This window comes from Rousettus aegyptiacus, unplaced genomic scaffold (assembly GCF_014176215.1).
Source record: "Rousettus aegyptiacus isolate mRouAeg1 unplaced genomic scaffold, mRouAeg1.p scaffold_m13_p_3, whole genome shotgun sequence".
In the NCBI taxonomy this organism is placed as follows: Eukaryota; Metazoa; Chordata; class Mammalia; order Chiroptera; family Pteropodidae; genus Rousettus; species Rousettus aegyptiacus.
In genome coordinates, this window is record NW_023416306.1 from 3,526,628 (window position 1) to 3,554,387 (window position 27,760).

Sequence of the window (27,760 nt, forward strand, 5' to 3'; positions counted from 1 at the left end):
GGCGCTGCCGCACAGCTGGGACACGAGCCAGAGGCGGCGCCATGTCCTGCCTCTTAGTGCACCGTTTCCCGCGGCCTTCGCAGGCTCCAGGGTCAGGAGGGTCTCTGGTCCTTGGCCTAGCAGGGGGAGGACCGGTTTCACAGGCAGTTCTTCACAACGCCCACAGCATTTTACTTGCTTGCTGTTGGGTCTAAATTCCATCGTGACCGCTGGGAGAATGCAAACAGAAAACAAGAGGAGATAGAACATTAAGAAATTTGCAGGACAATAAAAAGCCTTTAAAAGACCTGAAAGAGTGAATTAATGTCACCAGGAAACCGGTTTGATCTTGCGCATTGTCAGGTGCGATGTTTGGGGGCGGTGGCAATTTCTTTGAGACAGGACCCATTTTGAATGAAGTTTCTCTGAGTTTAACACAGCCTAGAAGGAGCTTGAGCCCCTGCCTGTCCGCCTTCCGCCTTTTTCCCGTCCCCATGGAGGAAATGACTCTGCTGGACAAAGTCAGGGACACATCACGGCAGACTTCTGACCGACCATTGCTCATTCTCACCTTTCGGCCTTTGCTTTTCCCTGTTTTCAAACGCTTCCTGAATTGCTGGCCTCTGGTTCTGAGTGCCAGCGTGCAGCAGCTTGGCCTGCGGAGTGTTTAAACATTATCAGTGCCCCAATGTTGGGTGGCAATTTCCCCAGACCTGAGACTGCCTCCTCGTACAGGTCACAAAAGAGCCGAGAAATGGAGACCAGTCAGAGGACGGGGCTTAGCCTCTTCGAAAACTGGCGACCAGGGACAGCGTCTTGCAGATCACAGGAATCTTTGTTTCGGATTTTTTCCATGGTCGCCGTTCAATGCTGGGAAACAGTGGAGCAGGACCACAAAACTTGGGTGGAGAGTTTGACCCAAGAATTTCATATTCGGCTAAGTCATGTTGTATAAGAGGCTAAGCATGCTCTTTAAACAAACAAACAGAACCCATGAAGAACTCAAGGAAGGGCCCATGAGCCTTTCTTGGAAAACCTGCCCAGTGACAAAGAGTGAGTCGGGGGATCAGCCCAGTCCATTTGTTCTTCCAGCATTGGCCGCCTGTTACGCGCTGAGTCCTGGGCCCGGGATTGTAACAGCCCGTCGTCAGCTTACCGTCTAGTGAATAATGGCAAAGCCTTCGGTCTTTTTGGATATATAGCCAAGGGCAAACAGTTGTCAGGAATATGTTATCATATAGCATAAGGTAAATATGAAACGTGGAGATGTGAAACATTCACAGGGCACACAGAATCGGGAGTTTGGGTACGCAGATCGCCTTGTCCGATTCGGGGGCCAGAGATACGTCCAAACGTCAGGAAGTAGAGGTTTAAGTACAGGATATAATATTCAAAAGAAAACTCCTAAAAGAACTTACGGAAAAAAGAAGAGGATGCAGTATCACCTCCCAAGGCAACAAATAAGACAGTTCACACAGCAAAATATATATGTGTATATATATATATATATATATATATATATATATATATATATATATATAAATAAAAAGCGTTAACAGCTAAAAACATAAAATGAGATGACCAGATCTAGACCACACATCTGTATTATCAATAAGAACCGATAGAATAAATGCCTGTTAAAATAAAAAGGCCCAGGTCGTCCCCCAAGACTAAAGCCTTACCGCGTACGGGCATTCAAGGAGTAGTGCTGACAGGCACGTGGAGCGGAGCCGGGCGAGCCGGGCGTCGGGGAGACGGGTTGCAGCGTGTACGAGAACGGCGAGGGGAGACTTCCTTGAGCTGGCGGCGTTCGCGCAAAGCCGAGGGGGAGGGGGTGAGCCATGTAGGTGTCCGCGGGCTCAGTGTCCCAGACGGGGGAGCAGGAAAGGGTGGGCAGCGTTCACGTGCGGCCATCCGGACAGCTCAGGGCCGGGGGCACCAAGGGAAGGTGCTCCGAGCTATTCTTGGGGCCGGAGGTCAAAAACCGGCCCTGGTTAAAGACGGTCGAGTCGTTGGGAGCAACACAAGGACTCTAGGCTGATACGTGACCTTGAGCCAAGCTACAGACCGCGGACAGCTTTGCCTTTGTGTAATATCAACAGTAGTTCTTGTTTCGTAAACTGTTTCGAGGGATACGGTACGTGCTAATTTCGGTTGTTAAAATGTCCATTTAGAACATTTATTAGCACTAATGAATTCAATTATTTCAAATATAGAAGCAAAATATTGCGCAGAATGAAAATAGACGATATAATTAGACTATTAATGAAAACACTTGCATACCTCTGCGTGATTGAAAGTGAAAGCTTAACAGTCTCAGAGGATGGTGCTAAATGTTTACATATCTGTCTGAGATGCACATTTTTAGATGCTAAAAATACTCATTGTTCATGACTGGGAGCGAAGTCTAGGTTTAATGTAGTAATAAACTCCATATATCTGTCTCACACTCAAGTCAGAGCCAATTTCGTCAAGTATCACAGGCAGCCTTTGAAATAAGAACTGAAAGGAAAGGAGGTTCCTCCCCGGGCGACGGACGGGACCCGTTTCTTGAGGGACAGGCCCTCACGGTGAGCGGGGAGAGTTTGCTTGGCGGGTCGCTTGTTATTCTTGGTTTAAATGTTGCACACATGTCCTAAATCTCCTGCAAAGTCCTTGAGCCATGAAAAGGAGACTGAGTGAGCTACCTCGGTGTCCAGCCACATTTTACTAGTTAAGTCACAGGTTGTGCCAGGCTCAAGGGGAGGGGACCATACAAGGGCGTAACCCCCAGGAGCGTTGTCGGGCATCAGTGTAGCAGGGTGCCACGCACGAGGAGCACTGGGGGTGCAAGCCGCACGCCGTCTGCTCCCGCCTTTGCTGCTGCGGCTGACACGTGTGGCGGGCCAGGTGGGGGTCTGCGAGTAGTCAGCGCCTTTGCCCGCCTGCCCTCCTCCCGATGCAACCCCATCTCTCGCCTTCCACCACTTCGGAATAAATGCAGTGCGGAGAAAACGGGCCTGTGGTCCAATTCGGTCGGGAACCCGGGCCCGTCCTTGTCAGTGTGCCCCTCCCCCAGCTCCTCCTGCCACCTTCGTGTGGCCCGGGGGTGGCTCGCCGCACAGTGGGCGCAGTGGACGGCAGCCCTCCTCCCTCAGCCAGCGGCGTGGCTCTGTGACTGCGTCAGGGTGGGCAGTGGCCTTCGCCCCAGTGGGCGCAGACCGCCTTCAGCCCCCCGCGTGGCTGTGAATCTCTGAGCCCCTCCGAGCCCCCTCTTTTGGGCTCGTGGTCCCTTCTTCTTGGAATGGTCGATGCAGGAGGAGCTGTGCAGCTTGCATCGGCAAAGCTCGTGTCTCACAAATGGCCACGTTTTTAAATAAACGGAGGGGAAACGAAGTGTGGATCATCTGCGCGTTTTCTTGGGTGTTTGACTTCTTCATTATCAGCGATGGTATTTTAGTTTCATTTCGGCACATGGGCCCAGACGCCATACAGCTTTACGCATGTCTTCTGCCAGTTTGGAGGGGACACGTCCTTAGCACAAATCAGAAGTGTGTGATTTATTGTAATTTAGCCAAAACAAATAGTGGTTTTCCATAAAACTTGCAACAATTGCTGTGAATGAGCAAATGTTTATACAAGGTGTGAAATTAAGTTTCATATAGTCACAAGATGTGAGTTCTGGCCAACAGCTCTGAAATCATATTTATATTTTGGGTAACAATCTCTGTGCTGTTCTTTGTTGCAATTAGGAGCCCTGCTGCTTCGAGAAACGATACCCTCCTCCACATTCAGCTCTTGGGGGAAAAAAGCACTGCTGATTTTGGGTGAAACGTGGGGCTTAATCCTTGCTTTTAAAATGTGCAAATTCTGTCAAAAATTTTGGGTGACCGAAACTCTTCCTCCGGGGTTTTATTTCCTAATCTGTTCCATTGAACAATTTCCTCCACTAACAAGGAATTAAATTGTGTCTTTGCTGACCGCTGTCTCTTTGAGAAGTGCCAGAATCCGTTGAACTGAAAAGGCTGTCCTGAGCAGCAGTGAAGTAGTTAAAGCTCAACATTTGTTGTGCGTGCGTGTGTGTGTGTGTGTGTGTGTGTGTGTGTGTGTGTTTGAAATGGAACTAGGCAGGCTAATGTTTCTGCACAGCTCTTCTACCAGTCAAAACCCATTTTAAAGAGAGTTTCCAAGGAGAGCAGAATTCACAAAATGATCGGCTATCGTGCACTGATTTTTAAGTGCTAATTGGGAAGCGTACCTGTCTACCGTCCGTTCTTCCTGGTGGGTGGACAGTGATGTGTTACTCTGTGCCCCTCACCTTGTTGCCCCAAGGCCCCATTTGTTTTGCGTAAAGACAAAGTGCAGACACGTGGAATGGCTCACCGCGCGCGTGAGCCGGCGCCTGCCGGTCTCTCTTCAGCTCTCTTGAACACGAGAATCTCTTCATCGCCACAGCCTTTGCTGACTGCCGTGGTCCACGTTCCGGGATCAGAGTCCGGTGTGCTCCGAGTGAGAGGAACTTTTCGCCTAGTCCAGCACTTGCTCTTTAACGAGTTGAGAGGCTGGTCCGTGTTTACAGCGGTTTCATGCTCAGAGCTACTTCCTGCTCTTATGAAGTGGCAGCTCGCGCTCTCCCCTCACCCGCCCCCTTTTCAAAGGCTGTGTTCATGGCACGAGCTTATCTCTCTCTGTCTGTCTGTCCGTCTGTCCGTATGTATGCATGTATGCTTGCCTGTGTGTATGTATGTCGTGGATATTCCCCGCCCCACCCCCACCAAGGAAACAGCAATTTTCTTGTTAGTGACATATTTGTACTCTTGGCAATTTGCAGACGAAAAGCTATTTAAAGAAACATTTATAGTTTTAATTGAGATTCTAAATTGGAGATAGATACAGTTTATTCTGTTTTAAATAAAAAGTTTAAATGTCCATTTAGGCAGACCAAGTAGCCTAAGGTTTTGGGCGGGGTGGGGGGGGAAGAGACCCGTAGAATCCTGTGGGTGGGTGAATTTTGTTATCTGTCATCCATCCATCCATCTTTTTTCCTTCCTGGGGCCAGTGGCTCCTCTGCAAGGAGGTAGTGTGGGCAAGTGGAAAGAACCCCATTCCAAGGTAAAGAATATTCCAGGGTAAGTGGCTCTGCCACCGAGCAGGTGTGTCGCCCTGGGGCTATCACGTGACCTCTCCATTTCCAACACGGAGCGTTCAGTTAATCGCGCTCCATTCATTTCTTCATTCGGCAGACACTCCGTCGAGCGTGTGCTCTGTTCCCGACACTGCGGGGCGTTGCAGGCAGGACGCCCAGTTTGCTCGAGTGGTTTTGTTTCATTACTACAGTGTAGGGCTTTCTTTTTCTTTTCTTTCTTTTTCAGAGAGCAGCTTCTAATAGTCAGTGGCAAGTAAGTGCTGCAACTTAGACAAAAGCAAAGATTTGCTCGTATGCTTCTAATACAGAAAGGAAGATACACAAGTTTTGGTTAAATTTCCTAATCTGCTTAAAACGAGATTGCAGACAGACTCCGGATCTTAACTGTTTTAATTCGTTGGTTGGCCCGATGTTCTTTAAAATGACGAGGCAGAAAGGAGGGTGCTCGGTCCCATATTTGACCTAGATTGGGTGCGCACAGCCTCCAGCCTCTGCCTCTGGGGAGCTAGGCAATGCCCAGGGGAGCTCTCGAGGCCCGAGGCCTCGGTGGGCGGGAAACAGAGAAAAGCCAGTGACACAAGGGACAGCCGTGGTCTCCGCGGGGCTTCACTTGCCTGTTCAGGCCCGCGCCCTGGATCCTCGCTAGGTAGTTGTAGCTGGACACTTCAGTGTACGTGAAGTTCAAGGTCATAATCTAGTTCTGTGCGTAAAGGGCTCTCCTTTGGCATAATTTTTAGGGTTTTGTGGTATAAACGAAGGGCAAGGATTATGGGAGAAAGAGTGGGGATGATCTGGCCATATTAAAAACAGCAGTAGAGTTTTCTTTGCTGGAAGTACCTTATGTATAAAATGGAAAACCGGATAAAGGGCCCCGATCCGTAATTGTTCTGAAGAGCAGTGTGTCTCAGCCTGTTTGAACTCTGGTGCAAAATGGTACATGGTGGAGTGGAACCATGCAGGGGACCATCTTTTTATTATTATTATTTAACTTAATACACTTTCTTTAGAGCAGTATTTGGTTCACAACAAAACTGAGTGAGAAGAACAAGGAGTTCCTACGCCCCCTGTCCGCACCCCGCACAGCCTCCCCCCAGAATCAGCATCCCCCACCAGTGGTGTGCCTCTAACAACCGAAGAACGTCGTGGACACGGGACTGTGTAGTTTCATGCAGGGCAGTGTCGCAGCCCTAAAAACCCACCGTGCCCTTCCTGTTCTTCCCCTATGTATATTTTATTATTATTATTTTTTATGCCTACAGCACCTGGTCTTCCTAGGTGGTCTCCCATCCAAGTATTAACCAGGCCCGACCCTGCTTTGCTTCCGAGATCAGATGCAATTGGGCATGTTCGGGGTGGCGTGGCCATAGACCATGGACCGTGGCTCCACTGGGGCACAAACCCAGGACCTTCTGCATGTAAAACAGACGTGTTAACCGCTACACTATGAAACCACGTCCCCCCAATATTTTTTAAATGTTTTATTTTTAAAACTTTTCAATGAAAAATTTTGAACACACACAAAATTGTCATGAACTCATGTGTACCCTAGAAGCCATCAGCCTCATGTTATTTTGAAGCAAGTCTAAGACATTTTATCCATAAGTATTTTAGTATGTATCTCAAAGGCTAGAGAGATACACAAAACATAACGACTTTTTAAAATACGTAATAAATATGTTACCTCACTTAAAATGAATAAAAGTTCCATAACATTAAGTGTCCAGTTTTCAGATTTCCAGTTATCTCATAGGCATCACAGATTCTTTATTTATTTATTTTTTTTACCCATGCTTTATTTGAATTGGGATGTCAGTAAAATCCACGTCTTGTGATTGGTCGATGTGTCACTTGTGTCTCTCTCACCTGTCGTTTTCCCCTCGACATCTTTCTCTTCTGCGTTCTTGTTTTCCTGTCCCTCTCGCGGTGTCGTTGGTGTTTTCAGAGAGACCAGGTGGTTTGTCCTGTACCGCTTTCCGGTCTGGCTTCTGCCGATGACATCACCGTGGTTTTGTCAGAGCTGCTTCTCTGTCCTCTGTGCTCGAGACGCGTAGTTGGATTAGGAGGCTTGGCTGGAGTCACGTTTGAGTTGTTTGTTTGTTTCGGCAAGATTACTTCATCGATGGTGTTATCTTCTATCAGGAGGCACGACATGTCTGCGTGGCTTTCTCTTTGATGATATTAGGAGCTATTTATGCCCAACGTCTAGATTCATTAGCGTACAGAACGGTGATATATTAATGCTATCGTGCTTCGTGCATCTATTAGCTGGAGCTATAGAGACTGACTTCCCCTTAACAACTGTTTGATGACCCGAGGGTACAGCTTACAAAGGACAGAGGAAATGCTCAGTTCTTTCCCTTTATTTACCGGTTGTCAAAATGGACTTGGTTCTCTAGCATCCTTCAAGAACAACCGATTCACTTTTTCTGGTTATTTTAAAACTGAGTTTTTAATTTTTTGGGTAGTAACACTCATTTTTGAGTTTGCTTAAAAACGGACCTAGAGCAGTCGCAGTCTCTTGGGGAGTCGATGGGTGCACTGGGTTCCAGAACCTTCTGGAGAAACCAGTACACCAAGCCGCTCTCCGGGAGTGGGGGGTGCCTTCCTCAGGAACAGCCAGCAGGGCAGACTGGTCCACGCCACTCAGAGGGGCCCCGGGCTGGGGCGGATGAGTCAGGTTGCCCTAAGCTTGGTGTTCAAGGAGCGAGGACAGTCTTTAGCAGTCATCTAGGCCAACTCACTTCCACAGATGAGGAAAAGGAGGCCCAGGACACCGTCTGAGGCCGCGGCAGTAGTGGCCACGTGGCGGCTGGAGGCCGTTTCTAGCTGCCGGTGAAGCGCTCCTCCCAGCAAACCAGGCGTGGGTCCCAGAGCTGCCGCCTCCTCGTCAGGCGTGTTCAGTCGGCGCTTGACCGCCCTGTGACGGCCACGGAGCGGAGGTCCCGGCCCCGGTCGGAGGCTGTGCCGCACGTGGAGCGTTCCCGCAGGAGCGGCTGGAATCGGGTTCCGGACCGTGGCTGGGGCAACGAGCGGCCTAAGGGTTAACCTTCCTGACTGGCGGGCTTGGCAGCGCCACAAAGGATTCTGCTCCAGTTCGTCCTCGGAGCTGACATCAAAGCGGCACAGCTGCTACGAGAGCCCCAATTAGCGCTCTTCGCGTCGGGGTGGGGCCTGCCGGCGAGCCTCGAGACAGCCGCGCTGTGGTCGGGGTTTGGAGAGCAGGGGGGGGAAGGCCTCGTTCGTAATTACAGTGTTCCCGGGCATAATGATCTGTTTTTCAGTCTCTCCTGATTAGATAATAGCCTCGCAGATTAGACACGGGAACAGCTTAGCTCGCCGCCATGCTCATTTGCTCTTTAGTTGGATATCTTTTGGTAGCTGTTTCCATAATCACTGTAAACAGTTTACGTTATAAAAATTTTTTTTTTACAGCGAGTGATGAAGCACATTGGTCAGAAGTTCAGCTCGTCAAGGAAGAAAAGAGACTTTGGACGTGTTTCTTTGTTCACTTCCCTAGGGCGCCTCGTTTTCCCAGCCGCATTGGTTTGCGTTCACTGGCACCGCCCGGCCCGGCAGTAACGGAGGCCGGACCAGCGCTGACGGGAGCGGTGTTCACACACCGGGCTGTGGTCCCAGCGCCCGCCGCTCCCCTCGGTGCGAGCTCAGCCCGATACCCCCGCCGCCCGATGTCCGTTTCCGCTCTCCTTTTTCTTCTTCTTTCTTTCTTGGTTTTTGATCTCAAGAGCGTAACTTATCAACTGACGAGGACGACGGAAAGGGTCATTACGTCTGTAGCATCTTGGCATCTTAGAGCAGGGGTGTGGTCAGGTTCCTGGACTGAGTGAGGGACAAGAGGCCGGGTCCGTGCTGGGCCTTCTCGGTTGAGCCAGGTCGCCTCGGGCTCACCTGACTTGCGTTCACTCTGCGCTCAGGGAAGTCGGGCTGGCGTCGTTCTGAGGTCCCTTAACTCCTCTCTGTCACGCCGGCCCTTGCAGATCAGACCGTCGCTGCCTCCACGAGTTGTTTTCTGTCCGTCCTCACGCCCCGTCTTGGAGGACCTGCCTACCTCACACCCGTGGTCTTTCTCCACAGACCCTGCAGCGCGGACTGGCCATCGGCCACCAGGTCCCCAGCATCAGGTAGAGCAGGCCGTAGACAGGCAGATCCCCACAGCCCTCGTGCCCCGGCTGTGTCCCCTGGAGGGCCGGCAGCTTCCCTGTCGTCGGGGTCTGCGAGGGGCCCTGGGTGTCCTGCCAAAGCACTGCCCCTTTCTGCTCAGCTCTGCGCTCGTGCGTTCCTGTCCTTGCCACCAGCGACCCCGAGGACACCTGCGGCCTGAAGGCCACGTCCCGGTCTCTGTCGCCCCTCGTCGAGTGTAACTTACTTAATCTCGCTCCTCACTCTCGGCCGTGGATCTTGGGGGGGGCTGTGTCCCCTGTGTCTTCGCTGCCCCAGCGCTTGCGACAGGGCGGGACGTGGCGAAAGCCGCGGCAGAGCGAGTGGCTCTAGGCCTCAGCGGCCTTCCGTCTTGGCCTCCGTCCGCTCTGCCGGAGGCGGTGAGAAGCACTGGGAGTGGCCAGAAAATTTAGAGGAAGAGCAACGCGGCCTGGGTGGCCCCCTGAGCACATTCCCGCAGACGCTGTGTGCCGGAGGGGTGGCTGCTGACGAACTTCTCGTAACAGAGTTGTCATGCTGAGCTGCCACCGACTTGGTAGAAGATGTGGCGACACATTCTTTTTAAACTGTGTTGGCTCCAAGATATCATAAAACCTTACTTGTATATTTCGCAGAGCTCCAAATCACACGCTTAATGGGTAAAAAATAATAGTGACTAAAACAAGTTTTAACGACTGCAAAGGGATTAAGTTTTTTTTTTTTTTTTGGCTTTTTACATTAGCTTAAAGGTCAGTGTAAAAGTAGGTGAGCGTTAAGCTTACAACCAGCCGTATCGGACAGAAAGCCGCGTGGGTCCCGTCGAACACCCGTTGCCATGGACGCGCTCACACCTGCCTCACGCGGTTCCGCCTGGACCTGTTAGGTTTGCTGCTCGTATGAAACGGAGCTGGCCTTCCGGGGGGAGAGGTCTGGAGAACCGCCACCGAGAGTGGTCGCAAGTGCAGTTACTAGCGAAGGGCCGCGGGGGACGGTCACCGGCACACAGCCGGAGTGACAGAGAGCCCCCAGCGCCGAAGGAGTGCCGGGAGAGGAACTGGAAGGGCATTTAGGGGCGTGCTGGCTGGCGTGACCCTCCGTCAGCCCATTCTCGCGCCCGTGCTTCCCCTTTGGGCAGGTGGACGGGGGGCCGCAGTGGGTGTCCTGGGCAACCCAGATCACACCCCCAAATTTTGTTCCCAGCACTGCGGCTTTGCATCTTCAGGCGGGTCACTTCTCCCTGGGCCTGAGTGTCCCCGTTGTCTTGAATGAGAGAATTAAGCGCGGCCGTCTCCAGGGCTCCCTCTCACTGTTAAAAAGGTCCCGTCTGCCTGGTCAGACGCCGTCACGCATCCCCAGCGTCCAGGGCCTTGGAAGCTCAGCCTCGTGTGGTACAGGGTCAGGAGGTGGGCTCGGTGTGACTCGAGGCCCCAGGTTACCCGTTTGATCGGTACCTCAGTTCAGACCAGCCCTTCCTCCACAGGTACCCAAATCCCAATAAACTGATGTAAACAGTAGGACAATTTGTAAGACTCTTTATTATAATAAGTTCCAAGGCGGGCAGCTCGGCGCAGGTGTGTGTACCACATTTAATCATATCTGAGATGTCACCAGCTCTAAGACGCACTCTTGTTTTACGTTCCACTAAGAAAGAAAAATCTCTGTCAGTTAAACTATGACATGTTATTGATTATAAAACATACTTGATTTCAGAGATGATGGAGCGTAGGGGAAAATGTACCTTAGAATCCAGTGAAATGCAGACTGCCCTTCTCCGCTCGCCGGCCTTGTCCTTGGTCCAGCTCTCTCCACGGCTCGGTGGCAGCAGGCCCGGGCCAGGGACGCCAGGACGGGACTCCAGGACGCGCTGTGGCTCCGCCTCTTCTGGCGCCTCCCGTTACCAGACGGGAACCTTCCCCGGAAGCCCCGCAGCTGGTTTCCCCGCGGGCCTCGTGGCTGAGCAGTCGTGCATCACACACGTGCCTCTGGGGTCCCGTCATTGTCCCGGGACCGGGAACAACCGTGGGGCTCGAGTCAGACTAGTCAGGATTCACCCTCCAGCGGTCCCGGGCCGACTTCCTTTGCAGGGTGACATCTGTCAGGGGGTTTCGTTCACAAGGAAGAAAGAGGGGACGGACAGATAACTATCAAAGCCAGAAAGGATTGCCGATAGGGTTAGGAGTGTTTCCAGGCAGAAATTGGTGACTGGAAGTTGGTTCGTGATGAAGTCAGTTATCTTCTTGCTCTGAGCCTTCTCCGTTTGAACTTTTATTGCTATGTAACATTGTTTATAAATTCTGTAATGTAATTTTTATACATTGCGATATAGAAAAATACATATTCAGTTTTAGAAAAAAAAATTTTTTAAGCCATGAAGTTTAATTTTACACGTTAGCCGGTTGATTATGACACTGTTTTTAAAATCTTTTTAAAGGTGGGCACTAAATCGCGTTTGAACATTCCCTGCCTTCCTACCTGCAGACACGTGGGCTTAATTTTATCCTCTTAAATGGTTCACAGCAGAGGGAGTAGGTGTTCTCCACGTCCTCGCTTTCTATTTGGACAGTGGAGCTGCCCAGTCTTTTCCTGGTCGAGGTCTGGAGCCGTTCAGACGCCGTCGCCACTTGCTACTTGACAGTGACGCTCTCTAGCTCCGCCTCGTAGCCTCGACCCGTGTGCCCACGGAGCCTCGTCCTCGGTGGCGGGGGTGACTCGTTCCCCCACCTCGTCCCGAAAGGCTTCCCATGGTTTAGTCTCGTGCTCCCTGCTCCTCCCCTTCATACACTGGTGCCCGAGGTGTCCTCGATTTTCTGAGCAGGACCAGACTCAGGACCAGGCTGCTCCGTGTTCAGACTGGCTTTTGTGGTGTAACCGTTCTTTTGGTGGATGTCACCAAGGGTCTTCTTGACCTTGTCCCCACCGGAGCATTGCCGCTAACTGAGGCTGTCTCCATTCAGCCCAGGGACTTGTTGAGTCAGGGGGGAAGACACCTTGGAGTCGAAGACTCACCGTGCCTCATTCCTTCATTCAGCGGGCGTTTACTGAGCCCCGTGTCTGCAGGGCCTAGTGGCAGGTGCTGGGGAGGACTCGGCGGGGACGTTTGTTCTTTGCTGCCAATGGGAGTATTCCTGTGCTTTGTCCCTCAACGACGGCGCCATCTCTCCTTGACTCTCCTCCGTTTACAGTGCCACAGTGTCTCTGAAAAGCTGCGTTTGATGTGAGAATAACTGAGCAAAATTTACCTGCTCGAGCTGTCAGTTTTAGTAACTCTAAAGACACTGTTTTGTATTGAGGACTTGTTCCAGTTGGAAACTGGAATGCGAAATTCGACCTTACTTACCAAATAGGAAGAAGGGACAGATCGGTTGAGGATTTGTTCCTCCGTAAGTATCTGAAATAAATATTCATGGTTTCAGACCTCTCGTGTTTGAAACCTTCAGGTTTGTGATGGAACAAATCAGTTAGACGATATCTGTACTCGGACTGAGGCTGGGGAGGAAGACAGCAATCATCAGCGCAGGATTTTTTTTTTTAACTGAGAGAATGGAGTTAGCATCGTGGCAACCTCTCGTCTGTCACCTGCAGTGTGTTCATGGCTTCGTTACCTGTGAGTAGGGGTGGCCCGAGCCAGGGCCCATGTAAGTCAGGCTTCTGATGGTGACTTACATCTGACATGTTTCAGAAGTTTCCTCTCAGAGACGTAAGCTCCTTTGCATAGAGCACTGCAAAGCTGTCTTTTCAATTCTGGGAAAAGGTTAAGATCAGACAGATAATGACGACAAATCCAAGAATAAATGTCCCTTTTTTTCATTTACATGACCCCCCCCCCACCCTCGCATCTAGTCCATTAGCGATATCTTTTAAATCCCATTTAAAATCGTGCCCTTCTCTCTGTCACCACGAATGTGGCCCGGGTCCCAGCTGCCCTCGTCTCACACCTGGCGTCCTACAGATCCTACAGGCCACCCTGCGCCCCACCCTTCCCCCGGGCCGGCCTTCTCTGCAGGACAGGGAAGTCCACCCACACACGGGACAGGGGGACACGTGATCCCAGCCCTCGCTCTCGGCCCCGCGTGCAGCAGGCTTTTCACGACGTAGATGAGTTCCGCCCTGAATGATTAAGCCTTGCAGTGGCTTCCGGAGCGCTCCACCCTGGTCCCGCCTCGCGCTGCGCTCTCCCTGCACCTCCGCGGGCAGGCGGCCCCACCCCCACGCGCACACCTGTCAGCAACGTGCAGAACACGTGGAAACAAGGAGTGGACTCCCGTGGGACGAGCCCCCAAACCCCGCGTCGCTGGGGCGCCCGGGCAGCATGAGCGTCCCCTTTTTCTTCCCTTTTGTCTTTTGTCATTGTCGTTGCTGCTGTGATATTTTAAAAAGCCAATCTCCGGGGGCGGCTCCATAGTGTAGTGGTTAGCACGTGCACCTTACACACGGGTCCTGGGTTCGCGCCCAGGTAGAGCCATGGACCGTACCCCGGATGCACCAGGCCCCAGGGAGACACCCCGCCTTCTCAAAAAAGGGGAACGGCAACATCTGTCGGTCAGGAGTGGAAGAAGGGGGCAGTCAAAGGGGGGGAGCAAATCTCTGACATCATGTGACTTTACTTCTGAATACTTGTTTCTACAAAGTAAGGATATCCGCTTTATAACCACGATGTCATTATCGTCCTTAACAAAGTTAGCAGTGCTTCCCTCGGGCCGTATTCACGTTCCCCCCACTGTCTCGGAAGACGTGCGTTGACATTGGGTCAGCTTCTTCCCGGGGCCGGACGAGCTCACCCGGCACCCCCGGCCTGCACCCCCTTCGCTCGTCTCCTCCTTCCCTCCGTGGCCCTTCCTGCGCTTTCCGCGACGTCTCTCTGCTCTTGTGTTTCTTTTAATTTGGCCTTTGTTTCTGAACATTTTCTGAGTTAGGTTAGTTCTCGTTTCCTATGCTCTGGTCCAGCCATCTCCCTTCTGAGAGCTGTTTCTGATTCATGCTGATTTCTTTTTTCGAGCCATCCTTCGTTTTCTTAATTTCTCCTGGCTCGGTTTGGAAAGATGGGCTTTTGTCAGCCCAAGGACGCTTTCATGGTGTGGACTGTTCGTCTGTTCACCGTCACCTCTTCTCCTGCGGTGCTGAGCGGGGCGGGATCCCCTGTCTCCCGTGTCCCCGTGTGTTGATGGACTTCCCGTTCTGCAGAGGAGGGCAGGCCCGTGGGGGAGCTTGGTGGCCGGGTGGCCTTCCGGCTCATGAAGGGCTCGGGCACGTGTCTGCCCCTCAGAGCCCCGTGCCGCCGGCCTTCAGGGGCTGTGTCTGTAGTCACACTGCTCTGGGCCTCCACGCGCCCTCCCTCAGGGCCTCCTGCTCCCGGCGCCTGCCCTCGGGCTGGGGGGTGGATTTGCCTTTCTGAGTGGGGTGTTGCTGGACAGTGCTGTGTCCGTGCGGCACTGGCTGACCCTCCTGCGGCCCTCAGGGTTCCCCCAGCCCCCCCTGTTTGTGATCATCGGCACTCAGACCCCGAGGGGTCGCACCCAGTTTGCCAGCTGTGCCCGGTCCGCTTTGGAGGACTCCCGCCCGGCTCGGGCCCCTCTTTGTAGAGCTGGGCATTTCCTGGTGACTCGGGGGTTTTGTGGCCCGAGAGCCAGTCAGTTGTCCCATTTCCCCCCACACTCAGTCTCGTAGGTGCCAACCCTGGGCGGCCCTGGTTTGTGGGGAATTTTAAAAATCAGGTTTTCCTGAAGATTTCGTTTATCTCTCACTATTCTAGTTGCTTTGTCTAGTTTCCAGGAGGAGATTTAGAGAGATTCCAGAAACTCAGCTGGCCCCGTTGCCTTACAGGCTTCCGGGTCACCCCCAGAGGAGTCACCCCCCCCCCACCGCTGAGCCGTGTGCGCTCGTGGCCACCCCCGCAGTGACTCATCTTCCACCCCTTTGTCAGGACCGCTTACTCCGGACCCCCCTGGGCTAGGGTCATGCAGCCCCGGAGCGGTCAGTGGTGGGTCGCGGTCACCATGGCCCTGTCTCTCCCTGGCCGTGCTAGGAATTGTGAAACTTCCCCAAAAGCTCTTAACGCTTTTTATATAATTACGTCATCCTGAAAAAAAAATAAGTCAAAGAAAAACCTTTTTCTAAAATGTTTTGAGGGCACTTAAACTAAAAAAATGTAAGAAGAAAATTCTAAGATACTAAAACATTAATGAAATATACACTGAATCAAATATCATCAAAAAACGCAAAATCTGCGCTGACCTTGTCCCAGCAATGAGGACCAACATCCCAGTCTCCGTCTTTCTGTTACGGAGTCCCTCAGTGCGTGGTGTGTGTGCATGTGTGTGCACATGCGTGTGTATGCATGCACTCATGTGTGTACATACACCATGCTTAAAGACAGAACAGTGACTGGCATCTCAAACAGTGTGAACTCTCGATTCACAAATAGAACGTTCCCGTCATCTAGCGGGAAGGAACCTGGACTTGGAGCCAGAAGACTCTTGCCCATCTCTGCCCTTGGTAGTTACACGACCTTGACCACTGAATGCCATTGTGTTCTTCGGAGATTGGGTCCCTTTCAGGTCTGAGTACTAGGATTCTCGTAAGCGTAAATACCCTGTTGTCTTAAGACCGATTCTAACCCCCAGGTACAAGTGCGATAAGACACAAGTGTTTTCTGAGCTGCAGTCTCTGCTGTAAACGTAGCCTGGTAAAGCAGAGGTAGGACCTTACAGAGGGCACGGGCTTCGGTTTGATCCTACGAGCATCCATTTGCTCGTAGCCGCCGAGCACTTTTTGTTGGTTCTTAGTGGTGGTGTCATGGGGAATAAACACATTTAAGAGAGAGTTCTTGGTGAAGTACGATTCCGAAAATAGTACTGTGCATTTCTGAAATTTTTGAATTAACACCCACAAATTGAAATGGCCCAGGGTTTGTATTTTGAGTAATCTTGTGGCATATTGTTTATTCAAGCACAAAGATTCCTGTGCAGGATAGAGAACAGAGTGAGAAGGCGTCCGCTTACGGATGCGATGCTGCTGCTTGCCGGCACTCGCTGACGCGCAGAACGTTCCAGACCCGGAGCCCGGCGCGCTGCGCACGCCGTTCCTCGGCCGCGCGTGAGGAAGGCATTGTTGTTCCTGGCTTTGGCAGGGGAGGGCGCCGAGACAATGCCGCCCAGCTCGTGCGGGGCGATGGCGAGCATGCAGACGGTGCTGGCTGGGTGCTGCGCTCTGTTCTGCGTGCCCCGCGTTCGTGAAGCCGTTGAACCCTGACAAAGCCCCTGGGGCGTTGGCGCTATATGTCACTTTTACATATGAGGAAACTGAGGCGCAGGGCGGTTAAGTGACTTGGCCAACTGCATCGCTGGTGTCAGGGCGAGGACTCGAACTTGGGCAGTCAGTGTCCAGAGTCCAGGCAGATGACCACGTCGCCCAGCAGAGCGTGGCGACTGGCGGACTCCAAAATTCTCGCCTTCAGCCATGTCATTGGACGTGACACTGGAGGAGAAAAAGAATCCTAAGGAGAGAAATTTCAGACTTTTCTTCCTTACCCTACGGACAACACTGAGTTCTTAGCCCTATTGCACGTGACCTGAAATTCAGCAAAAATAGACTTTTGCCATGAAACCTTGGGTTTGGGGACCGTTAGCGGGAATTCACTCTCAACCTCGGGTGTCAAAGCCACGGGTGCAGAGCAGGTGTCCTCTTCTGAAACCCACGGTGGCCAAGCAACTTCAGAGGCTCCGAATCTCCCTTTGTCACCCGCTGTCGCACTGAGGCTCGGTGACTCTGTCCTGCAGCTTTTGCGTTTGAAACGTGTTTGTTTAAAAAGAGAATTCCCGGTTTTAGGGGGCGGGTTGTGGTGGGGGTGAGGTATAAAATTAGGGACATCATTTTATAAGAAATTTAAGGTATTACTGACTGATGAATGAGAGCGGCCTAGGCTTTGTTGATTTCCTGGAATCCTTTATTTTTTGTTATTTCAACTGTTTCTTAACTTCGGGTTTGTATTTAAGAAAAAAATGGAGCCCGGCAATACTTCTGAACACAAGGTAGCCCGAGCCTTTCACCGGCGCGTAGACCGCCGGGGGACTGAGCCAGGCTCTGCACCCGTACCGCCAGCGAGCTGCCAGCGCCGACCCGGGAACCGTCGATGGCAGAGAGGGGCCAAGGCCGGCAGATCCAGCACAGCTCCCCCGCCTCGTGGTGTTGAGCTCATTGCTTGGAGAGTCTTTTGTGGTTTTTCAACTTGAAAAAACAAATTTGAAATAAATAAATAAATTGATCCATTAACCTGTTACAGGAAGGTCCCCGCTGTGCTTAGTACCCCCAAATCATCCCAGATACGGCTGACTAAGCCACACGGTAATAGATTTTCAGGGTAATGTGTGGCCCATAAAATGACCATTAACCAGCCCGCTTTGTTTACGAGAGGCACACACTTCCCACCACTGGCCTGGTGCTGGAAGCGCTTTGCTCTGCGGTGCGTGTCAGTGCTGCGAAGCCATTGATCAGGGGAAAATGACCAGTTAGCAAGTAAGTGTTTCCTGGGCTGCAGGCATTATGAATAATGTGTTCTTCAGTTAAAAACAGCACTTTAAGCAATTGTTTAAACCTAACCATTTGGGAACGAGGGAGAGAGCTTCATGAATAATTTATTTCGAAAGGAAAGATTAAGGGATCTGAACTTTTCCACCTTCCCAAATCTTTTTTACTTAAGTGAAAATACCTACAAATGGTATAGATTCAAATAAATAAAATTCACAGTACACGCATGGTGTGTGTACGTCTACATACCTTTTTCTTATAAAACACCTTTATCGAGAAAGGCGAGTCTAAAATTAGATCGGTGCGCAGATTGCTGGCAGGGTTGTGGGTTTCGGATGCGGCGTGGAGCCAGCATTAGCATAGTGCCGCGGGAAAGCCTGAGCCCTGGCTGCCGTGCCCTTGCGTCGGGAGGGACTCCATCACAGCAGGCCAGGCTTCTCCCTTGTGCGTGAACTTCAGCTTTCCACTTCTTAAACCACCGTTCTGCACTAGCTGCACGTCCTTGGTTCAAGGTTTGAGAGGAGAGTTGGGGGCCGGGGTTAGGTGTAGTAGCCCCCCTCCCACCCCGCTCCCCTTCTCTTTCTCTGGTTCTTAAGTCCTGAAAACCCCCCGCGGTTTGGCATCTGCGGCCTTTCTGGCATGTGGCTCATGATTCGCCTCAGCGGGAGACCTTCTCGTTGACCCTCTTGGCACTGAGGGACTTGACAGAGGCACAGGCGAGCCCGGGCACCATGCTGCCACCCCGGGTCGCTGGGGCTTTGTCAAGTGCTCACCCAGTTTCAAGTCCTCTTCTAACACCTTGCGTAATCCTAACAGCCTTCTGCGTCCCGTGCGGCTGTCATCTGCAGTTTATCGCTGGGGACACTGAGGCCTGGAGCATTCGACGACCTACTCAAGGTCACCAGCGCCCATGTCATCACCCCTTTCGGCATCCGTGAGCCTTCTCCCCTGCCTCCCGATCAGACCAGGGGTGCGCGATGCCGGGGGGGCCGCCAGCAGCGCAGAAGGCGCACGCGCTCCGTCACTCTCCAGTGTTCGGTCCCCGTAGCAAGCTGGAGCGCAGACAGGAACCGGGAAGGACGGGAGCAGGCCCTGCGGGCCCCGCGGCTGCCGCGACGCGGAGACCTCGCGCAGGCCCGTTCCCCGGGGGCGTCGGGGCAACTGGACGCCCCACACATGCCAGCTCCAGCCAGGAGCTGGCGCCCATGGGGCAGGAGAAGAGGGCTGTGGCCACCAGGCGCCGTGGCTGGAGGGGAGGCTGGAGGGGCTGCTCCACGTTAATAAAGTCGGTTGTCGTATTGGTAGGAGCGAGTGTATCTGCGTTTAAGCCCTGTTGGTTTCAAAAGGTGCTCATAGAAATGGGAAAAATTAAGCCGAGGCTTCCGGAGAGATAGGCGTGAGGTGTGGGAACCTTCCCTAGGGGGAAGGCGTGTGCTCTGCATGGTGAGTAGCAAGGACAGGCCCAGGGGCCGAGCTCGGCCCTGCAGCCGGCTGCGCCCGGGCCCTCTCACCACGGTGCAGGGGTCTGGGTCACTGCTGGCTTCTGCATGCTGCTTCTCAGGGCTTGAAAAAAATGTCACGTTTAAGAGAGCGGGCCCCCCCTTTTGAGCCAGTCGCACTTGAAAGATAGACCTTGGAATTATCTAAACTTAATTTCTGGACATTTTGTCTCGGAAATGCTAACCTCAGGGGGTCTTTGTTCTCTACACTAAACTTAATCTATTTGGAAAAATTCCATTTACTCTCTGTAGAAATCGACTGGACATGGCTCCTGTGAATGATATGGTTGCTATTATCCCTGAACACTGTAAAAATGGACTTTGAAACAGTTGGGCAGGACCCAGGCACACGGTGATGTATGGCTCGAAAATGGTTTAGTTGAACACGATGCTTCAATATTTTACTGGTCATTGCGGTGCAGGCTTTAGAAATATGTGTTCGGCGTTTTAAAGTTTTCTTTTTAGAGTGGAAACTTTCTCACAAACCAAAATAGATGACTCAGGTATGTTTGAATCAAAGCCAGAATGTCATCCGCGTCTGCGGGATGACAGTCGTTAGCCAGTTGCTGGACATCCCCACAGAATGAAGCCGTCTTACCACGTACTTCAGCCAGCCTCTCCCCGTCATGGCCGGATGCCGGGAATCTTTACAAAAACGCGTTTCACTGGATTATTTTATTCCAGAGTGTTTCAGAAAACACCAGAGCAGGTATTAATTGCGCGTGGGGCAGCACCAGCCTGGATGGAATTCAGGACCTCCAAGCACGCATTTAAACACAAACTCATTAGTTCTGTAGCATCTGTGCTTGAAAATAGATCAAGATGATTTCTCAAGACCTTGTGGCATAATTTCAATCGCATTTAAAGTATGACCAGAATTTCTTGTTGGAAAAGCAAGAGAGAATAAGAATGTTGTTAAAAAACAAACAAACAAACAAACAAAAACAACAAAAAAAACACCACAATGGAAAAATATGAGAACTTTTTTACATGTGACTATAAAAGGCTCGTAACGCCATCCTTTGAAAGAGTTTCTTCATTCATAATGTTTATGTTTTTATCATGTAGCTGCATCTTGAAGATCTGAGTCTAGGGCCAGAACAGTCTCAGCGACCCGAGTTCTAATCCCAGCGTCGCCTGCAGCCAGCTAGAAGGCTTTAAGCGAGTCAGCCAGGCTCCCGGTGCCGCGTGTCACCCTGCGGAGGGAAGAGCTTGGACCAGGTGGCCCCTCACTTGCCTTTCAGCTGTAGTGGTGGATGGGGGGGCCCTACTCTTAAGAAACACCTCTCGTTCCTTCTGTTATTTTCATTCTTAAGTCTGCCAACTCTTGGAGTGTATCTCCAAACACGGATTGATTCGCTAAGATGCCCTCCTCCTCGTGGAGAAAGTAGTGCTCGAAGTGCCGCTCTACACATCGTCACCTGGCAGGGCGCGAGCAGGGGCCTGTCAGCCTCCGCGTGTTCGGCCCCGGCGGGCCTCGTCGGCCTCTGCTGTGTTAGGTGCGAAGCAGTCGTAGGAAGCAGTTTCCCCAACTCGAGGCTCCTTAGCTAGTTAATGAAGGAAGGCCGAAGTTCCACGCTGTGCCCTGCTGCCTTCATTAGGCCTTGGAACGCGGAGGCCACTGGCCGGTTCATTATTTACAGTAGAAATCTGGAAAAAGCCTTATTTCCCAGAGCAGTCAGCAGGCGGTTAGAACCCTCATGAAGATGATGAAAAGTTTCCCAGTCATGCTAATCAAGCTTAAATGCTTTACATTGTTTAACAAATAATGCTACTGTTTTGAACTCAACAAAGTAAGAAGCCTTTGAATTAGGGCTGAAAAATGGCGGAGGGGCGTTTCAGGCAGGGAAGAAATGTGCTGTCCTGTGGTTGTGACTTGTGTCCCCCAGAGCCACAGCCACCTCCCAAGCGGCTGGCCTTTCTTTTCTCTGAAACAAGTCGCCACTGTGTTGATTTCTTGCCCTCTGTAGCATATGCAAGCCACTTTAGCAGGCCTGCGATGGGTTTAATTGTCAAGAGTTTGGCCCCGTGGGCAAAACCCTCACTTGCACTAGGCAGAGGTCCCCAACCTTTTTGGCCCCAGGGCCCGGCGCTCCTGTGAGAATCTGACCACCTGAGGCGGAGCTGAGGCGGCGCTGGCGAGCTGCTGCGAACAGGGACGGAGCCGCTTCTCTCACTCGCCGGCCGCTCACCCCCTGCGGTGCGGCCCGGGTCCTGCAGGCCACGGCCGGTGCCGGTCCAGGGCCCGAGGGTTTGGGGCCCCTGTACTGGAGAGTCGAAGATGTTGGAAAGCAGGAGTTTAACCTCCTTGCTTCCATTCTCATTTAGATCAGAACCAACCTCTCTAAAGGCGCATCTGCTGTTTTCCTGAACCGTGGCCAGAGTAATTCTGATGCGATCGGGCAGGTGTCAGCTTTCAGCCTGGGCGTCTCCCGGCATTTCCTTGCCTCCCCTGGCAGCCGCTGGGCTCTGCTAGCCGTCCTGCCAGTTGTAAAGTTTTTCCTCACGTTTAACCCTGGTGCGCCCTGCGGGAACGAACGCTCTTATTATTCTCCTCCGCTGAGCATAATTGATCCGCCTTCACTCTGCAACGCCATTTGCACGTTTTAGGAGTCACGGCGTCATCGCATCGCAGTGGAAGGCAGACTCTGTCCCCTGGTTCAGCCTCTGCGCGCCCCGTTTCCAACCCCGTTTCCAACCTCAAGGGCGGTTTCTCCGCGTGTCCATCTTCCGCGCGTGCCCTCCGGCGCGTCGCCCTGGCGACGGTGTTTACCAAAAGGAGCGATTCTCTCTCCTTTCACGCGTCGTCTTCCGCCGTCCCAAGCAGCTGACCTTTCCCCCGTTGTGTCGTCGACTCACCCCCACAGGGGTTCACTGCGGCCACAGCTGCGGGGTCCGAGCACGAGACACGGATGTTCCACTGTGATGAGCCACGCCCCCGCTTTTGAGCAGTCTGCTCTGCCCACTGAAATGTTGCGTGTGAGTGTGTGCGCACGTGTGTGTGCGCGTGTGCGCACCCCTCCACGGGTCGGAGCTCCAGGTACCGCCGTCACGGAGGAGGGGCACGTGCTGATATTTGGAGAATCGAACGGAGCAGCGAGCGATTGGCACAGCCGGGTGGGTTACGGCTGCGTCTGCTCATGGCGGCAGGTCTTCCGTTTACAAGAGTGGGCGTCGGAAATTTACGGATTTAAGGATGCTTATACCCCTGGCTCCTATTTCTAAAGCCTTTAATGTTCAATTAAATAATTGTTCTTTGTCTGTTCTGATATCGTCGCGTGAAACACGTGAGTTATGTGTCCTGTGATTACACCAGCCCTCCGAACATCCTACTTTGCCACATCAGGGCAGCCTACTTGGCCACAGCAGACATTCTTCTGTGAACTGCAGTGGGCAGAGTCTTCCCCGTAAATGTCCTTGATTACACATTTGCAGTTTCCTGGGGTTCCTATTAAGACACTCATCTTTAGTTCTAAGACTTGGTTGCAGTAGTCCCTTCTAGTTACAAGTTTCTTCGGAAATTTCTAGTGATGGGCCCCCCACACAATGACAACAGCAATGTGTTTTGTGCCAGTACTTGGAATAGTTCTGCTATTAAAATACTGATGGATTTTATTAAGATCCATCGAGTACAATAGATTCCAGTTATTCACAGCGGTTAAAGAATGGGGCGTTCTGATTGATTGAATTATCTAGAGTAATTACCATATGTACCATTCAAAGATGGATAGTCTTTAGAACTGTATAATTGCCTCCTCGTGCATCTAGTGAGCTCTTAGGAGACGTGTGTTGAATTGCCTGGAGCTGGAGGAGCCCTTGGACATCATCGAGTGCTCAGAAGGGGAAACCCAAACCAGAGGGGCCGGAGGGCCTGCCCGCCCCGCCCTGAGAGTGAGTAGGGGAGCCAGGGTGAAGCTCAGGCTTCGCCACACCTGGTCCAGGATGCTCCCAGCTACACGCACTGCCCTGTACTCTTTGGTGGAGAAAACAGTGGCAGAAGGACCCAGTTCCTTGGATTCCGGGTGAGATTTTAATGTGCTGACTTGTTCCCATCGTCGCGTAACCTCCTCTGTGCGCCCGTGTCTGTTAGTTGTACTAGGGAATGGCCAAGTTCTTTACTGCATTATCTTACTGAGTTTTCACACCCGCATTTTGAAGGATGCTATTTTTATCCTCGTTTCAGGATGAGGGTTGGAGCCCAGTAGTTGCCTCACTTGGCAGAACTGGGACTTGAACTCACCCAGTGGGACGCCTGATCTCATGATCTGAACTATAGTACTGCCTTCCTGATTTATTCATTGTTTCCTTTCAACATGAAAAGAAAGTTTCTATCCAAAAACTGTCTTGAGGGAGGTGTCTTGCTTTGATAGTGGTTTACAGGTCTAAATATATCCAAAATGTTTACTGTATTCAGATGCATGTGGAACCCTTAGTGGGCCAGAGGGGCGGACAAGGAGGCCGGAAAGGCTTCGCCGCGTGAGGCCGCCCCGCCGACCGTCCACTGCTGCTGCCGCTGCTGCTGCGGGCGTCTCCTCGCAAGCCTTCCCCGGATGGGGTCGTGTCCGTTTTCACCCAAGTTGCACAGACTGGTCCCACACCTCACGCCTATCTCTCCGGAAGCCTCGGCTTAATTTTTCCCATTTCTATGAGCACCTTTTGAAACCAACAGGGCTTAAACGCAGATACACTCGCTCCTACCAAGACGACAACCGACTTTATTAACGTGGAGCAGCCCCTCCAGCCTCCCCTCCAGCCACGGCGCCTGGTGGCCACAGCCCTCTTCTCCTGCCCCACGGGCGCCAGCTCCTGGCTGGAGCTGGCATGTGTGGGGCGTCCAGTTGCCCCGACGCCCCGGGGAACGGGCCCTGCGCGAGGTCTCCGCGTCGCGGCAGCCGCGGGGCCCGCAGGGCCTGCTCCCGTCCTTCCCGGTTCCTGTCTGCGCTCCAGCTTGCTACGGGGACCGAACACTGGAGAGTGACGGAGCGCGTGCGCCTTCTGCGCTGCTGGCGGCCCCCCCGGCATCGCGCACCCCTGGTCGGATCGGGAGGCAGGGGAGAAGGCGCACGGATGCCGAAAGGGGTGATGACATGGGCTGGCGGTCACGGCCGACTTCCGTTACCCCGCGCCGCGCAGAGCTCTGCCGGGCAGGGCTCGCAGCCGCCCTCCATCTCTGCGGCACCGGAGGGAGTCCTTGGCGTTTTGTCACTACTCAGCTGTCACCGCCACCCTCCGCGGACCCAGCCTTCACATGCCTCCTGCCCTCTGAATCCCCAGCTCGTACCTACCGGTGACCGGAAGCCACCTGGCGGCCAGAAGGTCAAAGGCTTGTGCCATAACCTGTGTGTGAGCCAGCCCCCTGGCGAACGGGGCGGGAGGGTGGCCGTGAGGGCAGCAGGGAGAGGCCTCCGGCACACGCCCCCTTCTAGAAGCGGGTCCGTTCCGTGCCGCCCACTTCCATGCCGAGTCCTGGTCGGGGGAGCCACAGTCTTCCTTCTCCGTTGGCTTCATTTGAAAACAATGGTGAAGAAGCCTCCTTACTAACCGAGATGTAGTCTGTTAAAATGAACAGGAAACCTGAGAGAATATTAACATTCCCCACTTTTAATGCTTATTCTCCAAGCGGTTTTCAGTCTGTGATTTACTTACTGAGGCTTTGTATTCTTCTAAACTCATGCCAAAGTTCCTAACCTGTTTTTTCCAGAAAACAGCAATATTTATACGCATGAAAGGAACAGCTTATTTTGTGCTAAGTGCTTCATGGGCTGCATTCTCTCCTCTCTCATAATGACCATATGGAGAAGATAGTGTTTTTATCCTTATTTTGCAGATGAGGAAACTGAACCTTAGACAGATTAAAGTAATTTGTCCAGGATGAGGCCAGAGTGAGACCAAGAGCCTCCGGGCCCGTGGGAGTCCTCGGCCCCAGCCTCAGGCTCCGTTACGCTGCGGACACTTTTAAGGCGTCCGGCCACACGCGAGATTCATTTATCACATACCCACTGAGAACCTGCCATGTGCTGGATGGTGTGCCCGCAAGGCTCATGGTGGGGACAGGACGGACCGCGCCTTCCGCGCATGGAGCTTTCAGTCTAGTGGGACAGGTCCACGTTCAACAGCCCTCCAGGTGTGCGGGGCAGGCCGCGACGTGGACTGAAGGACAAGGGAAGGACGCCATGAGTGGCGCGCTGGACCGTTTTTCGTTCGGGGGCCGTGGAGAGAAGACCTCTCTGCCAAAGGCTGGGGTCCACAGCACTCGAAGGCTTAGACAGGGCGGCGGGCACCTCAGACGGCCCGTTGCTGAGGAGGGCCAGACCTGAGCTGGCCGTCCGCACTTGGGGGCGGTCCTCGGCCGTGACCGGGCTGGCGAGGGGAGCGGTGGGATTTGGGGGTGGGGGCGTAGCTTTCCGCGTGCACTGCCTGCCCTCAGGGCTGCTTTCTAACGGGGCGGCGTGTTCACACGTTCACCCCGGCCACCTCAGGCCCAGGTGTCATCGCACCCGATCCGACGGAGCTGGCCGACTTAATGGTTGTTAATTGCTGTTGCCGGAAAGCTCAATATGGCGATTTTTCTTGTTTAGCTTTTTTTTCTTTCCTCTCTGTAACATGTCAGGGCTCGCAGAGGAGGTAGATGTTGAATGAAATTATAATTCTTTCCTAAGCTTAATACTTTGTTTAAATGTTTTAGGGAAAACTGGGACCCACAGATGTTTGAATAAATTTTCAGCGCAAGAAGAACAGAAATTTAGAAAAACATCTGCCTTTTAGTTATTAATGTAAAATGAAATGCAAAGCAAGTATTTGCTTTTTTGCCCCTTCCCGTTATCCACCAACTTTGTATGTGCATTTATGGAGAGTCACAAAATCAAAAACCCGACGGGCGAATGGAAGGAGGTTTAACTTAGCTGTCCTGTTTCTCTGGAGGTGAGCCTGTGGCCTCGTAGCAGGTGAAGTGTGAGCCCGTGAGGGTGGAGTCCCGTTTGTCATCGCCGTGTCCCTGGGCTCACTCAGGCGCCGAGTGGTATTTAAGTGGGAAGAGAGAGTGTCACAAGTTGGTTTCATTTTGTTAATACGCCGCCGAAGCACTTCTCAGTTGTCCTATAAAAAGACCAGAGCGACAAAAAGGAAATCGGCCTTTCCCACGGACCCCTCACAGACCTCGTAAAGCTCCGTGGGGTGCAGGGGGGCCCTGGACCGGGGCTCAGACTGTGTGCCGGACTCACTCTGCCGGCCAGCCGTGCCGGGACCTTGCACGAGTCACTTACCCTCCTACTCTCTGTAACGTATGAAGCGGGGTTCACACTCGCCCTTCTTACCTCCCACAGCAGGCGAGCGCTCAGGCGAGACACAGGGTGCCGGGGTGCTTTGAACACGGGCCACAGCATCTGGCTCCCACTCACCCTGACGCCCCTCCACCGAGAGCCTGGGCGGGACCCTCCGCTCCGGCCGTGCAGTTCTCAGAAAGCCCACCGCGGGCCCACTCGTCCCGCTTTTTCCTGTCCGTAGTAGGAATGCCATTCCCTGAACACAGGAATTCCTTCGGCATTCCGTTACTGCTTGTTAATAGATACCACAGGAACAGCTCACAGGTCAAACTCGCTGCCTCTCTCAGTCGCACTGAGGCATGTGTAACAATTCCGTTTCCGGGATGGCGTTGGCCACGGGTTCTGGTCCGTACTCACCCTTGCGCTCCTGGGCCGCTTGACACCCACCGGGAGAGACGGGTCTACTGTACTTCAGTGCGTGCCAGGTCTTTGTGTTCTTTTTTTTTTCAGCTTTAGGAAATGTGGGGAACCTCTCGTTCACTCGCCCAGGTGGTTCTCCCGAATTCGTCCAGGTGGCATATTCACATCATTGAGAAGCCACGAGCCACCGAGGAGAGAACGGGTTGGCTCCCTCTGCTCCGACGCCTGGCCGCAGTCTCGCCCGGAGGAAGCGGGTCTGCCCGGTCCGGTCTGCCTGGTCCGCTGTCCTCGTTGCTTCGGTGCCGAGTTTCTGTAGCGGGATTTCGGGGTTCTCAGTTGTCTTTCCCTGGAAGAGAATAACCCAGGGGACAGTAGCTCGGGCGAGGGGCCAGCAGCAGTCAGCACGGGCTCGTTTTTCTGTCTCCGAGACAGCTAGTCTTGCTTTTTGATGCACAATTTAGAAAACATTTTTAATTTTCTTAGGGGAATAACCAGAAATCTTTCACAGACATGCTACACATTTTTACAGATCTCAGAAGTTTGACCTACATGAAGTGAATGAGCAGGTTAGACCTAAGCTTCCGACCTGTCTTCGGCAGACTGAGGTTGATTGATAGACGTAGTTGCAGACAGCTTTATCCTCGCGAAGTAATTAAACAACCCCCCGCTGGCCAGGTCCTCTCGGTGTGCTCACTCCAGACAGGTGCGGATGACGGTCTCAAATCGTTTCCAGATCGTGCGCACCGTTCCCGCGGCTCTCCCGGGCAGCACCCTTTCCGCAGAAAGGCGGTTTATTA

General features: G+C 52.7%; 1 protein-coding gene and 1 pseudogene across 2 annotated transcripts in view; one reads left to right on the forward strand and one right to left on the reverse strand.

The window, feature by feature from the left end:
- Nucleotides 1-27,760, forward strand: part of MED27 (mediator complex subunit 27) — a 167,070-nt gene that overhangs the window by 78,963 nt on the left and 60,347 nt on the right. The gene's annotated exons all lie outside the window — the stretch shown is intronic.
- LOC118601410 lies at nt 6,355-6,473 on the reverse strand (annotated as a pseudogene).